Raw genomic sequence first — 16296 nt, 5'->3', positions numbered from 1 at the left:
CCAGCTCCAGGTCGAGCTGTTGTTCACCATCTTAGCTGTAGAGGGCAGTGTCACTGGCCCTCATGTGGGATCCCAACCAGGGCCCTGCTGCTCAGAGCTGTCGTCCCAAGCCAGCTCTTAACCAACGCTCCACTCGGCTGGCCCAGATTGATTTTTTTAAACCCTGTTATATTTGTGGATGAAACTCAACATGTAGTTTAAATTTATTGATATGTTTACCAAATAATAACAACAATAGCACCACTAATCTTTTGGAATGGATATATTTTGGTAAGAGTATTAGTTAATGAATTAAAAATAAAAATATTGAATCCAATGTCATCATTAACTTTCATTAGTAACCGAGATGTGTTTCCACAGGGAAAATGCAATAATAATAGCCTGAAGGAGGGGATGAAATGGTGGGTAATGCATTACTAAGATTGTTGGCAGAGGTTCAGACCTTTATTTTATTTTATAAGGGCATAAGTTTTTTCATTTGTAGAGAAATTTAAAAAGTGTGAAGTGACTTGATCTTTGCAGAAGACCTAGAGGAGTAAAACAAGACTCAGTGAGGTTTAATAAATTACCCAAATTTACCTGACTAGAAAATGGCAGGGTTGAGATTTGTATCCAGGTCAATTAAGTCTGGTGCTCTTTCCACTACATCTAAACAGAAAGCAGATATAGTAGGTGCTATGCTAAATTTGGGTCTAAATGTAATTCCTTGGAGGGATTTGGATCAGGAACTAGAAAAATTAAATAAAGCCTGGGGTAGTATAGTTGACTAATATCGAGTCAAAGGACCAGATTTATGGGATGAAAGTAATCTGTGTTTGAAAGTAAATATTCCCAATCCTAGATTTTTTGAATGGATTGCTCCCTCTCTAGATTTTTTTTTCTTTTATGCCAGCCTTAGTCTCTCTAATGCTGAAGAGATTGCTGTGATTTTCCAGTCTTTTCTCTCTCTTTATAAGTAGGGAGTTCTATATCTTCTAGCCTCTGGTGGATCCCTATAGAGGTGCGTATGCCCGCGGAATATTTGATGGGATCCAGAAGAAGGGAAGCTACCCATTTTCTTTTTATAAGATGCTTTATCTCCCCTTTCCTATGTCAGAAATAATAAGATCACTTCTAAACTCCTTTCATTCTTACTCAGAATTTGGATATGTTCCTCTTGCCTAGAAACCCCAAGGATTTATACTTACAGGCCCTGAAACTGAGACTTTCATCTCTGCCTATTTATTTACAATGTGTTTAGACATTTACTATAGCATCCTGTTAACTAGCATACAAGAAGAATATATGTAGAATAAACTAAAATTGTTTACTTTGGTGCTTCCAATTTTGTTAAAGAGTATAGTCTTATTTATTTATTTATTTATTTATTTATTTATTTATTTATTTATTTATTTATTTTAGCTGAGCCATCCTGCCACCTGTCAGCAGCTCAGCGACAGCTCAGCTTGGGCTGGGAATCGAACCGGCAACCCTGTTGCTCAGAGCTTGCACTCTTGAGCAAGCTGTTAATCAATTGAGCCACTGGGCCAGCCCTAAGAGTATAGTTTTAATCATTCTGTTAAATATGTGTGTGTGTGTGTGTGTGTGATATAATTTTATAGACAATAGATTTAACTAAATAAGATTATCTAAGCATTAATGATAAGGTTCTCTCTTCTTTCCCTTGGTTGGCTTGCGACATTATGCAGTGTTACCTCCCATGCTTTAAATTTTGCACATAACACTGTTCATCTCAAAGAATTAGTGAAAGTCTTTCCAGATGTGGATTTGATTAATAGAAGCTTACTAACTGTGGCTAATTACTGATAATGATAGTATCACAAGGCAACTACCTCACCAAAGTCACCTTGGTCTTTTCTGGTTGCTAGAATGCAAAAAAAAACACACACACAAAAAAACACACATACCCTTCTCCCAATCAAAATGAAAACAGAGTAATGCTTTTTGATATGGTTGGTAATTAATATATGTGCTCTAATACTAGCCATTGCATATAAGACAAATGTCACTTAGAGATGTGTGAGAACTTTAGATCCTGGTTTCACACCAGGATAGGTGAGTCTCACCGAACTACTGTCTGAATATTCTGAGTGGTGGGTAGTGACCTATCTCTTTTGACCCTCTTGAAGTTTAGATTTCCATTTTAATTGTTTCTGTCATCCAGAAAGATAGGAGCAGGGCCAGTGTGGTATGAATAGAAGTCAAATGTGTGTTTCCCTTTCCTACTCACTTCCTCTAGTGTTGCTGACTTTTCTTGATGGCTTCTCTCTTCTGAAGCTCACGTAGTGAGCTATATGCTGCTTTTCAATAAAGTGACATTAAAAGTGAAATTTCCTAAAAGCATGAAAATGGACAATCAGCAATCAATTGAATAACTATTTGGGGATCCCCTTATTAATATTCTCATAGAATGCATAGCAAAACAATGTAAACTGAGACAAGATTTAAAGAGTGAGTTAATATCCCACACTGCCTCCTGTGCTTATTTTTTGAATAATAGACTGCTTTTCTAATGCAGCAGAAATTACTGGGTATACGTAAGAGTCCATTCATTGATCAAATTATATTTTACCCAAGTGGATCATGAGACAGCATTAGAAATTATGGTCAGCCAATTCTTATTTGTCTGTTTTGGTCATTCTACTCTAAAAATTGCTCTGTACTGTAAGAATGTAAGAATTACAGCTTGGGCTCTTCTCATACACTGGTGTGGAAAAGAAAGTGGCTGACCAAAAAAAACCCAAAAACAAGAAAGTGGCTGATTGCAGGATGGATAGAGGGGTAAGATGGTGGGACATTGTGGGTGAGTGGGCATTTTGCAACAAATAGAGATGATCTTAAAAATAAATAAAAACAAAAAAAACCCCAAACCTCATAGATCTCATATTCTTGGTCATGTTGTGATGATGCCTTTTCTTTTTTAAGGATATTTTATTATATTATTAAGAAGCATAAGGTGATCATTCCAATATTTTGAAATACAAATATTTAATTTGGACATATTCTGTGCTATCTGTTACTATTCATACAATTCATAAGATCTCTTTCAGTTTCTTAAAATGATCTTGTGTTTTGTAGACTTGGGTGTGAGGTGGTTGAGAGGAAGTTCTGGGAAGGCAGAGAGAAGAAAGAATGGTTTTGGTTTATCAAGTTGATAAACAGTAAGGGTAGCTCCAATGAACTGGGTCAAGAGTGAAGTGCCCCATACTTCATATTTCATTCTTGTAAAATCAATGGCATTCAGGCTGATATTAATAAATGCTGTTAGTTTGCAGTTATATAACATTGTTAACTGAGGTTTCACAAAATTCAAAGCATTATATTATGAAGCTAAATATTTATGTTGTATAGTGTAATCCATATAATTTGTCTTTACCAGTCTGGAAGTACTACAATACAAGCACAATTCCTTTTATACGTACACGATTATGGCACTACTCCCCTTTAAGTGTAATTGCCAGGATTAGACTGTTGCTATGCTCCCAGTTCTTTGCTTCAGGGGTAGGGAGGACTCCCAGAGGGCTTATTCATGGGAGCATTTTCTCCTGGGTTCTCTCACCTTGTTGACTGCTTAGTATGCTGCTGCCTGTGCTATGGCCAAATCTTCATAGATTCCCACCGCTAGTTACATTTCTTCACTTGTCATCATTGCTGAAATTCTCAGTATAGTTTTAAGGAGAGGATACTAGTCTCTCAATTGTGCTTCTCCAAACATGACAGAGGCAGCTTTTAACTCTCCATAGCACGAAAGAGACCAGACTGTAACTTTACAAAAGACCTGGGAATGATGGATGTGAAGTATGACACAAATAAATTTCCATCATCAGTTAGAAGTGGCCACATTTAAAGCAGCTTTTCCCTACAGGGGAAACATTCATATAGATGTCGATGTCCTCAGAAAAACAATCAGTGCAGTCCCCCCAAAACACTTTTTGAAGGTTGGATTACTTAGTTCTAACTAATTACCATGAAGCACACTGACACCATGAGTGGCACACCAACGAACAACTCCAGGTTGCACTGCATGGACTGTGTCGGGTTCCTTTCCAGTATATGTGTGACCTTCCTTCAGTTATTTTCTAAGCAAGCAGTGCACCTCTGAAAGGCCTGTTTATAGAACACTTTCCACCCTGCAAGTACACCTAATTATTTATGGAGGCAGAAAAGTCTAAATGCGATTTCAAAGAAAGTTTTCTTTAAAACAGGGGATATAAACTGTTGGTTCATATCAACTCTGTAGACATGTTTTATTTAGCTTATATAGTGTTTTATAAAAATTTTAATTACTTGCCAACATTTAAACAATTGGAGATTTCATATAAATATCTAGAACACTAGCTTCTTTTGAAAAATTAAAATATACGACAACCTTAAAGTCATATTCCTGCATGGCTATAATCTTTTGAGACAGAGCAAAATTTACCCTTTCAATATGATCATGAACTCTTGGTTACTACAGGCCCCAGCTAGCCCACTTTTCTCGTTTACTTTATCAGCCTACCTTCTGAAGGCATTTGAGATTTAATCCTTGCTCTAAAATCCCCAAAGGTATAAGCATGCTAAAATATATCTAATTTATACTGCTAAAGAGAAGACTTCTTGATTTGGAATGGTGCATTTTAGTTACTTCTAAATAACTACTTGTACATCTTCTCTAAAAAATATAAGCAAATACTTGACTTGAATTCACATTGAACAATTCGTTATCTTCTCCAAAAATGTAATTTGCTCCAAAGTTAAATTCTAGTCTCCATAGAAAAGGTTTATAACTGTACATTTTAAATAACATTTTCCCCCCAGATTCACAAATCTCAAGCTCCAGTATTCAGTCAGGTAACAGTGGAAGATTAAACGCACACCTACTTACAATATGCTAGGAAAGACAGGCCAATGTGTGCCATGTTCTCATTGATCAGGACTAGTGGAAATCAGAGTAAACCATAGAACAAACTGTATTGTGGTACAACAAGGGGCTGGAGTTTTAAACAAAGGGAACGTTGAAGAAATAATGCCAGGAGAATCAGTTTACCTCAGTTTTAGCCTTGAAATAAAAAAGATGTGTTACATATGTCGCAGTGATGGGTCTGCAGCAGATTTGCAGACCCAGGTATTTATATTTCCTCTCCCTTCTGGTTCTTCTATGACAGACAGAATTTATTTTTAAAGTATATAAGAATTTAAAATGTTCACTCTCAGTCAAGTTTCATAATTTAAAACTCATTAATTCATTCATTCAGTTCCTTTTTTATTCATGCATTCAACAAATATCTATTAAGCCCCTCCTCTGACTTAGGTATTGAGTCTACGAGTACAAAGATAATCTTCCCTCCAGAACTCAGTTGTCCATTTGGAGGACCTCTCATACTCAAGGCATTATAATTAAATGTAGTAATTGTTTAAAGCTAGTGGAGGAGGAAGATGTACAAAGAGACAGCATACACAGGAGTACCTAAACCTGAATGGTTGGGCACATGGGACATAGTATTTAAAGTGACATTTATGATTACCAGAAGGTAAAGGGGGAGATGGGGTGGTAGAGAGGGTAAAGAGGTTCAAATATATGATGATGGGAGGAGAACTGATTCTGGGTGGTGAGCACACAATGTGATATATAGATGGTGCATTACAGAAATGCACACTTGAAACCAATGTAATGTTACTAACCATTGTCACCCCAATACATTTAATTAAAAAAAAATAAAGTGACTTTTGAAGAAAAAGTATGAGTTTTCCAGTCAGACCACAGGTTTAGGGATTGAGGGTGATGGGGAGAGGGTTTCCAAGAAGCAAGTGGCAAAGCAAGCAGACCTAAAAGAGCTAAAAAATCATGGCTTGTTCTAGGAATTACACCAAATTTTGCATTTTAACATAGAAGGAAAGTATAGAAAATGGAGTTAATTACATAAGAGGTTTTCTAAAATGTTCGATAAAACTTAGCACAATCAAACTAACTGAGGGAAGGCTGTGTAAATATTGTTTAATCCCATGCAGCTTTCCTTCCTTCACTAATTTGAATTTCCTGTGAACAAAATATTTCTAAATAAAGGTCCTCCTAGACAGACCTACTTTAATTTACAGATAGCAACCATTACTTATGAAAATTAATTTGTTGCATATTAAAAGTAGTAAGTTTTTCTAAAATGGTTAACTAAGCCGTCTTGCTTAGAGAAGACTCTTCTTCAAATGTAGGGCAAAGTTTGTGTAGCAGGTTTTCAGTACAACCCAGGTCAGATAATTCCAAATCCCAAATTAATTGCTGTTGAGCTAATGAGGCTATACTAGCTTTGTAGTGGGCTAGACAGGAAATCAGAAGAAAGATAACAATAGAGAAAAATTGGAGTTCATTTAGAAAAGTTTTGCAAAAGAGTTTAGAGCAGTTCTTTTAAAACTTTACTGTGCATATGAGTAACCTGAGAATTTGTTAATAATGTGTATTCTGATTCGGTAGGTCTGGATTTGGATTTGGGATTGCGAACTTCTAACAAGCTCCTAGGTGATACTAATGCCATTGGTCCATGGACCAAACTCATGGTAGGAAGAGTAGAACATTTCCTGATCAGAAATTCTAAGACATAAGAGACATAAGAATTACTCCAATATGTCAGTACCATACTTCCCTATTGGAATCAGCCTTCATCTATTTATAATCATCTTTCATCTACTTATAATGAGAGAGAAGCATACTTAAGTCTTCAGAGGTGAATCACATTTTCCTAATCAGCCTCTGGATATCTAAATTAACATATAAAGACAAAGAATTTGCATGTATAGGGTAACCAACCATCCGAGTTTGCTAGAGGGACTGTCCTGTTTTTAGCAATGAATGCCCCATGCCTCCAGAAACCTCTGTCTTGGTCAAATTGGGATGGTTGGCACCATTTGGAAAGCACATTTTGCATTATGAGAAATGACATTATCTGTTCAAACTGTCACCTTATTATCCATGAAAACATCATTTCAAAGAATTAAAATGCCTTATTTGGAAAAAAATTTTTTTTTGTTATTTGGAAAATGAAAGAAGGAAAGTTAATCTCTTTTATGACAATGTGACCTGAAACTCACTTGCTGAGATAAGCTGTTAATTCTGTGACTTTTCTTGCTCTGTCAGTTCTTAAAAACTTGGGCTAAAGAGAAAATATTAAATTTAACATAGAAAGTGGACTTTATTTTTGACTCTTTAATCTATTTATCTTTGTTTTACTTTGTCTATGTCTCAATTTTCCCACATTGTTTTCTGACATATTATTATAATGATTCAAAACATTAATGGAACAGAATATCTTCTTTTAAGTTATGAATGCAATCAATTTTGAGTCTTTAATTGTAATTTTTTTCCATAAAATTCTTTTAATTTAGCCTAATATAATGGCACATCAACCAGTAATAGGTATATTAAATTGAATCATGATGCTCATATACACATTTTATGACACAATCAAATATCCTAATGCATTAATTCATATCAATCAGTTAATAAAATCAAATAGGAAACATTTCTCTATTGCTGCTAACTGTACTTATCTCATTTACTAGACAAGAAGTCTAAAAGATCTCAACAACTTGACTCTCAGGACTTTTCTGCTTAGATGTCTGAGATTTGATGATTATTATCATCATTATCTACTGCTATTTGATGGAAGAACTAAGAACATGCCTAAAATTCCCCTTTATGCTTCAGGTTTTCTTCAAGTGAAGCAATTCTTGTCAAATGAGTAACACACGAAATGATACCAATATTGTGCCCAATCCTGATGGAAAAAGTGGTAATGGCTCTACAGAGGTACCTAAATCTTGTCTATTATTGGCACACTGTTAGGAAGTCATTATTTTTAGTTCACTAAGTGGTAACCCAGAGTCCTGAAAAAGTTAAAAGTGAACAGTCAAAAAGCAAATCATTTGGTCAATTGCCCAGTAAATACTTTTGGGGTTACTGTTTTTAACCATAGTAGACATTGTTAACAATGCTGGTATATATGAGTACAACACATACCGTATTTCCCCATGTATAAGACGCACCTTTTTTGGAAAAAATTGAGGTCTAAAAACTGGGTGCGTCTTACACAGCGGTTGTAGATTTTTTTTACTTGCATTTTCCGCTTTTTTCACACTTGTTTTTGCTTTCATACAACCACTGTATAAGACACACCCAGTTTTTAGACACCAAATTTTTTGAAAAAGGGTGAGTCTTATACATGGGAAAATACGGTATTACTTTACCCCAAAAAGTTAAAAATTATTAGTCACAACTAATATACCTGAAACAATTAAAAGGCAATTAAGTGTTCATGTGCAAAGTACTATAAGCTCTAAACTCTGTAGGATTTTATATTCAATATGTTGCTTTTCTTTCTTTTTTTTTTTAACTTAGTGTGTGTTTGGTGCTAAACCAAATGAAATATATTACATTTTTTCTTAGAGACCTAATTCAAACTACCTTAAGGCAAGAAGGGAATTCACTGGAAGAAAACTGGAATGTATCATGACATTGAAGGGGCAGTTGACTAAATATATGCCAGAAGGGCAAAGAAAGGTTCAGCTGGGTCTCAGGAACAATAAAATCAGGAACCCGAATACCATCAGGACCTCTCTCTCCTCTCTGTGAGCCAGTTCTCTTCTGTCCTACTGCAGACCACTCCCTCCATATGGTGGGGGACATGGCTGCTGACAGCTCTGCGTTTTACATTTCTTGGGCACCACACCAGATGCTACTGTCTTTCCCTATTTGAATGCAATGCATCACAAAATAGAACTCAAACTGGCCAAACAGGCCAGGTAGCTCCCACACTCAGGCTGACACAATATGGTCAAGCGGTCTGAGTCATACAGGAGCATAACAGTACCAGCAGGATTAAAACCTGGAGTAGAAGGAGAACAGCTCTCCTATGAAGGGAATACTGTTCCCAAAAAAGGAAGGAGCTGGGCAGTTACAACAAAGAAGTCCAGCACCCTTGCAACTGTCCTGTAAAACTATCAACACCCTTAAATCTAAAATATTTTTATATTATTAAAAAATTGTCATTTCCATTTTGCACATTTGAAAAGTGGTTGAGTTCTCCCACACTTTATACTATGTTGTCTGGATATAAGGTATATAACTGGTCATTTTATTAGTTTAGCTATACCTTTGGCCCTAGTAGAGCTATGAGGCCTTCCTAGATGGCCACCTCCTGAGGTCAACTGAATAATATTTGCAGACCTTCGCCTCACCTGAATTCCAAAACCTGCCCATGTCTTCCATTTGGTCCTCATAATCTGGGTTTTGACTTTGATGTCTTCCTCAGATGTCATAGTAAATGTATGTACCTTTTCTATGTTAAGTGTTCCTTGCTCCAAATGGTCATCTCAGGTTGGATCTCCCATGTGTAGCTATGCAGATTGTCAGCTGCACAGCTCCTGGGAGTGTCATACTCCAAATGAATGGAGGCTCCTCATATTGTGTACTGTGGAGGCCCTGTACCAAGCTTGTGCATCATTCTAACCATTTTTGCCTAGTCCGACTTCTGGTCTTATCTTTTTCATCCTACTCCATTCTGTAGTTACTTGCCCTTCATTGTCCAAACTACTTCCGAAGGTGATTTTTTTCTGGACCTTCTCAGAATGATGAGCATTTTATACAATGAGGTTAATCGATTGGATATGAAAACATAAAGGATTTCTTATCTAATATACAATGAACTCGGAAAGCCAAGATGGTAGCCTCTAATACAACCTTTCCAATTATTCAAATGCACCATCTAATTGCAGCCACCTGGTTAACCTGGCATCTCTTCCTTGCCTTTGGACAACCATGGCTCAGCTGTGTAGACCATGTGTTATCACTCAGGGCTTCCCATAAATTTTATCCCCAAGCACCAGCTAAGGGACTAGTGAAATATTGTGTATGTGGAAGGGCCTAGCACATACACATTAATGACTAGAATGACATTTAGAAATGGGTCATTTTTTCCCGTTCTCAATAAAGCTAGGCTTTGTGGATTTAAATCACTAATGCTGGGTATTTTTTTCCTCTCAGCATTATGTTACCATAAAAATAAAAGTGCAACAAATGGTTTGCTTATCTATCATTACTAATGCAATAGTTGAAAACAGTTTAGAAAACAGTTTTCTGCTTTTATTTAGCTGAAAAAATATCAGTTTCTATAGCTTCCTTTTTATGCAGATGAGGATACTACTCATTTTGCAGACATTATTATGGAGGGATATCATTGATCATGTCCTCAGGGTAATAAATAATTACTCTACTAACGTATTGCTCTGAAAGAAACTGACATGAAGTAGTTTCAAATTAACCACTGCTAATTGCATGCATTGTTTCACACTTATTACTGCAATCTGATTAACATGCTACTGAATAGAACTGGCAGGAAAGGTTCTTTCTCCTCTATTTTAACTTGTTTTAGTTAAAAACTTGACTAAATGTGGAATTCACATTGACTTAGAAGTTTAGAAATCTAATGCTGAGGTAAACACAGCCACTGTGGTATAATGAGCTTGAGTACTGCCAGAATTTTTTATTTTTATGAGTTTATGTTTGGAAAATGGAAGAATTTTTAGATATGTAATAGGAAAAATGTGCCTTTATTATATTCATACTATATCCTAGATTTAAAATAAAAGCCATACATTTCACAAAAAAGCCATAAATTTCTGCTACCATAATTTCAATAATGTATTTAACATAAAAAAGGATTTCCAATTCACATTTAAAATGGAGTTTGTTTGTAGGAATAAAAAATAAATAATTTTTGGCTTTGCTACTAAACTTGCCATAAAATAGGAACTTTAAAATATTGCTGTATATTTGTTATTGTAATTATTATTCCCAGTTATCTTCCCAAACTATTGGGATAATATAAAAGGGCAAATTAAGTTGTTATGCTTATAAATATGAACTTAATCAGTTACCCCAATAAGCATTTTTTATTGTGGTTATCCTGCAGCTCTGTCCTAAGTTCAAAGGCAAATTATACACTGACAATGATGTTTCCATTAAAATTTCAAGTCTATGTTTTATGTACCTCTATTTACAAATACTTAAACAGTATTCTTCATGCAGGCAATACAGACATTATTCTATGCACTTTACAGTTACTCATTTAATCTTAAATATGACCCCATGAAATAGATACTGTTAATAACCTATTTTAACAGAGGAGGAAACTGAGGCACAAAGAGATTAAGTTACTTTCTCCAGATTAGAGCATTAATATATAGCAGGGCTAGGATTCAAGTCCATAGACAGGCTCTGGAAGCCATGCTCTGTACAGATACACTATGCTACCTCAGCATATGGCCCTGGAACATTTGAACATCATGTCAGTTGATAAAGTAAGATGTATTTTTGTGATGGAAGGCATTGAAACTGATTCTCAAAATGTTGACCTGGACTTTGACTTACAGCTGATGCTGTTTCCCAGTTATAGTCAGCTGATCTATTACTTATGGACCCCTGGTCTTTCTTTGAATCTTTGTGCCTATCCTGCATTTTATGGCTAAGCATTTACTCAGCACCCTCAACCCTAGTAGTCCATCTATAATCAGGGGCACACTTTATTATCGTATTAGCTTGGACTGTGTATATCCTTTCCCAACTGAGGTTAACGGCCTTACATTGATGGCTTGAAATCAGCCATGGTGGAAGTATTTATACCATGCAAACCTAGTGACACCATGGAAACCAGCTAATGTTTTCTCCCCTTGTCTCTTGCCTCACCTCTTTGGAGATTTGGTTTACTTCCACAACACTGCCTATAATCTACCACCATTATGTCCCAGTATGAGCATACCCCAAAACACTGAGAGTTTCATATATCTTTACTTCATGCTCCCATATGGTATTAGAAAGTCAATATTCATAAGACTGAACTCATCCATGACCCCAAAGAAGAACCCCAAATGGCAAAATCTCAGCAATGGGACTATACAGGAATATTACATGGCACATGTGCTATCCCTTACATTTCTGTCCTTATGGAAGACATTATTAATCAATCATGACATGACAGACCCTGGCCCCAGCTCCAGAATCCTGCTCAACGTAGTGCTCTAGAGCAGTGGTTCTCAACCTGTGGGTCGTGACCCCTTTGGGGGTCGAATGACCCTTTCACAGAGGTCGCCTAAGACCATCGGAAAACAAAAATATATTTACATTATGATTCATAACAGTAGCAAAATTACAGTTATAAAGTAGCAATGAAAATAATTTTATGGATGGGATTCACTACAACATGAGGAACTGTATTAAGGGGTCATGGCATTAGGAAGGTTGAGAACTGCTGGAGTCTAGACAGCCACTGCCAATTATTCAGATTTGGTACAGGAGATGAAATTATCTAACATCCCTCTTAGAATCAGAAGTTCTTATTGTTCCTTATGATATTTCCACACAGTATAATTTGTATTTCTTCCCTAAGTTACAAAGACATTTATTTATTTATTTATTTTTGAGATTTTTTTTTTAATTGGGGAATTGGGGGATGGGAACAGCACTGGGGAATTGGGGGAAGGAGAACAGACAGATTGCTGTCCTTTTGTTCTTCAGTCTAATTGTGGAGGACGTTTCTTCACTGGCCCAAGTTGGCACCATCATTGTACTCTTCCCGGGCGAGGCAGATCAGTTGCTGGCTTCTGGATGGCTGCTCATGCTGGCTGCTGGCTACACATGGTAGCCCATGGCAACCCACTGCAGCAGGGGCTGCAGCCTACGCAGTCGCCAGTGCAGGCGCCTCACAGCAGCCCAGCTCCAGGTTGAGCTGTTGTTCAGCATCTTAGCTGTAGAGGGCAGTGTCATATGTGGGATCCGAACCATGGCCCTCTGGTGTCCCAAGCCAGCTCTTAACCAACGTGCCACTCGGCCGGCCCTACAGAGACATTTTTAAAATGATGATGACAAAGAGAAACTTTTTAAGTTGTTCTGAAAATTTTGCTGTTTATAGCCTAAGATCTAGCTGCTGTTCTGGCTGATACAGCCAATTTTACAATACAAAGTATTTTGACATTTGTAATCTTACCAAAGACTTCATACACATGGACTAATATTTACTCATGACTAAAGGTACATGTCTGATGTTACTATTGCCTGGCTTGTCAGTGTTCTTTGTTGATGGAAACCAACCCAATCTTAAAATTCTCTATCTTGGTGATCAAAAGGTGAGAACTTTGTCTTGCCATAGATATCAAAAGTTATCGTTAAAACATTGTTTGAAGATAGAACAGTCAAAAAATGTTTAAATATTACACATTTTCTCCTCATCTTTCTCTTTTTTTCACCCAAGATCAACTTTTTATAAACAACCTTCTTAACTTTTTATGGTTTAGAAAAGGAACGGCAGGGATGTGATACATTATTTCTAGATACGTTATCTCTAGAGCTTGTGTAGTTTTGAGGTGGAGAGAGGTCATTTACCTGACAAACAGTGAAAACCATCTGTTCAGTGATGAGATTGTGTAGCCTGTATCTGATAGGAATACAGTCACTTAATATCTGCATATATAATAAAGACAGTTCGTGATCTCAAGAAATCACTATCCAGCCATGTGAAAATGACATATTCATTTGCAAAATTCCCAAATAATATGAGAGTAAGTAAGAGCAAAGTGAGGGGCTTATAATAATAACTGTTGGAGGAAAGCAGAAAAGGCCTGAGGTAAGTGGAGAAAGTTGTTAAGAGCAAAGTCCTGAAGTGCTTGTGAGCATCAGATGGGTGTGGAGAAGTGAGGATAAAGGGAATGTGAGAGGGCTAGCATGAGAGAAGGCTCAGAGGGTGGTCTGGGCATGCCTTACTTAGGGAGCAAGCACACATCAGAATGCAACCATCTGCAGTGGGGGTAGTATTAACAATGGATGAATGACTTTGAATGCTAAACAAAGGGGCTGGGCTTTGTTTAGAATTATGCATTGAGATTAACCTCATCTCAGTCTATGAAGCCATTATAATTTCACCTCATGTTTTATAAACAGAAGTATACCAATCTAGATATGAACACTTACTCTGCAAGGGTAAGTTTCCTACCTAATGTTATGGGAGTTGTGAAACAAGCACAGGATTTAGAGTTAGAAAGACCTGAATTTGAATTCTGGAACTGCCACTCACTAACCAATGATTTTTGTATGTTATGTATCCTCTTTGAACCTTAGTTTCTCCATGAGGATAATATTACATAGCTGCTGAGGCTGGGAGGAGAGTTAATTATAATTAATCATTCCATTTTATAACCAGTTGAGAGAGCAATACAGGATTTGGAGAGAAAGGGATCAAAATATCTGCCTCACTGGCAGCAGCTATGGCTTGCCAAACAAATATCAGATCTGTGGCATAATCAAGATTCCTACTCCTGGACCTAAGTGGAGACAGTAGCCAGTGGTTGTCATCTAAGAGCCGACTTACTACCTTCACGTAGATGTGAGACAGACATCTTCTGGAAATATTTAAGTGATGGGATGAGACATTTCAGGGGTTTGACTTTGGCAAGAGTAAATGGAGTAGATGGCAAGAGACAGCATATTACTATCAAAATGGCCCCATTTAAACTCCATGCTGGAGTGACTAATGGAAATATGTGATACCAAAAGAAGCAAGTGAAATTATCACAGAGGTAAATAGAGAGCTAGTGGCAGCGTAAAGGAGGGAGAAGCAATCAATTCTATCCAGAATGAAGAGACAGGAAAGGTTTCACAGGCCTGGTGGTTCAAGAAGTAAGGGGAAAACACAGGCTCATTCCCTTCTATCTCTTTTGAGAGCATCCAAATGAATTTTTGGATCTGGCTGCTGAGCGAATATGTGAGTCATAACCTAGGATCAGCTGGATATAAGGGGTATCCACCAGCCGTCCATGAAAACCAATGTTTTAAAGCATCTATTGGGCCACTACAACAATCAGCAAGCTGTTTAAACAGTTGATTTTGTTGGCAGCCCAGCCAGTTTTTAACTAAATCATGAAAACTGGCCTGGGGGAGCAGCCTGAGATTATTCCAGCCCTGCCTTCGCACAGCCTGAAATTCCCTTTCTGTTACAAATTTCTGCTCCAGCGGGGTTCTCATACTTTTGGCACTTTTGTTATGGATCAGTGAATCAGCTTGCCCTACGGGCCAAGGAGAGACAAAAAAATAAAATCCCCCAAATAAAAGTCAACCCAGCTAGGATGTCTTCATCTATTTTTCAGTGGGAGAAAAATACAGCTGGGCTCAGAGACTTCTATCAAACATCACTAATTAGATGGGGTTTTATCTTATTTATTTATTTATTTATTTATTTATACTTTCAATTTTTGGAGGGCATAATGAAGATACAGCATCAGCAACATCACTTAGAAGAGTTAGTTATTTTGCAAAGCTTGGGGAGTGACATTTCTGCAAAATGCACAAGCACATGAGCAAACACAGGGAAGTGTGAATTCAGGAAAGCAGCCAAATGCACATCAGAGCTGCAGAATGTCACAGTGAAATGATGGAAACTTGTAAACACCTACCAGTATTTTTAGGTAGAGAAGGTTCTAACATTGCCAGTGGGTGCTGCCTATGCCTTCATTTCCCTAAGCTTTAAAATCAACTGATATTGAATGTGATTTGAAAACAATAAAAAATGATAGCTTTATTTATCTAGATGGTGTGTAAGAGAGAGTGTGTGTATGTGTGTGCTCACATGTGTGTGCATAGTGTGTGAGGCTGCATGTACAGACTATGCGTTTGTAATGTGGGTCTTGTACAGACGAGGGAGCCCTCTACTGATTAGAATCTGTACTTGATATAAACTGTAGGGGTTGCTTTTGGTGCATTGCTTATGTATCTTCCAAAAATTCAGACATGTTTCTTTTTTAAGTCATGAGAGGAGATTTTTTTTTTAGGAGAACTGTAGATGAAGGTTATCATATGCATGCAAGAACATATAATTCTTTCTTTTTAAGATAAAATTCTTTAACTTATTTAGAAAGCATATCTACCTTCACTCTTCAACCTTTTAATATAAAGGTCACTATAGCACAATGAAACCACAATGTCTACATGACTGTGATGAAAATGTGTAACTGAAATCACAAATCATTTATCTATTACTTTGGTTTACCAAACACTTTTTCTCTGGTGGATGTATTATTTATTTTATGCATTTTCCCAAATAGAGAAAGAAGACACTTTTTAAGGCTGACAACTAGAATTAATTCATATGAGTATATTTAAGTGGACTATATTTTAACATGCATATTTAAATCATATTACTCTGTTCAGCCTAATACACATAAAGACCCATAGTCAAGTATAATATATAGTCCTTTTGTGTTTAGAGACCTGATTTTTAACTT

The sequence above is a fragment of the Hipposideros armiger genome, unplaced genomic scaffold, assembly GCF_001890085.2.
Source record: "Hipposideros armiger isolate ML-2016 unplaced genomic scaffold, ASM189008v1 scaffold_473, whole genome shotgun sequence".
Classification (NCBI taxonomy): domain Eukaryota; kingdom Metazoa; phylum Chordata; class Mammalia; order Chiroptera; family Hipposideridae; genus Hipposideros; species Hipposideros armiger.
This window is presented reverse-complemented; position numbering follows the sequence as displayed.